The sequence below is a fragment of the Haliaeetus leucocephalus genome, unplaced genomic scaffold (genome assembly GCF_000737465.1).
Source record: "Haliaeetus leucocephalus isolate CR32 unplaced genomic scaffold, Haliaeetus_leucocephalus-4.0 Scaffold218, whole genome shotgun sequence".
In the NCBI taxonomy this organism is placed as follows: domain Eukaryota; kingdom Metazoa; phylum Chordata; class Aves; order Accipitriformes; family Accipitridae; genus Haliaeetus; species Haliaeetus leucocephalus.
In genome coordinates, this window is record NW_010972654.1 from 623,124 (window position 1) to 623,508 (window position 385).

Here is a 385-nt window from a genome sequence, read left to right on the forward strand (position 1 = left end):
GTGATGCTGGGGGTTAGAGGGGTGCTGGGGGGGGGGGCACTAATGCATTTTGGTCACGGCTGGGTGCTAGCTGCTTGCCGTGTCCTTGCACTGGAAGCGCGTGGGGCAGCGGCTGTTGGGGTTCCTGTTGGTGGGTGCGTGTCCCGTGCCAGCCCTGGTGCGTGTCCCCCAACTCGGGTACGGGGCTGGGACCCACTGCAGCCCAGGAGCCACTGTGTCCCCCCCACCACGGGGCTGGTGCATGGTGGGGGGGCAGCTTGGAGCCCCAGGCTGGGCCAGGCACTGAGGGATGTGCCCACTCACTGCTGAGCTGGCAAGGCAGGACAAAAAGTGGTGCAGGATTGTATCCAAAGGAGTTTAATGAGAAAGGCCCCAGGAGTCCGTG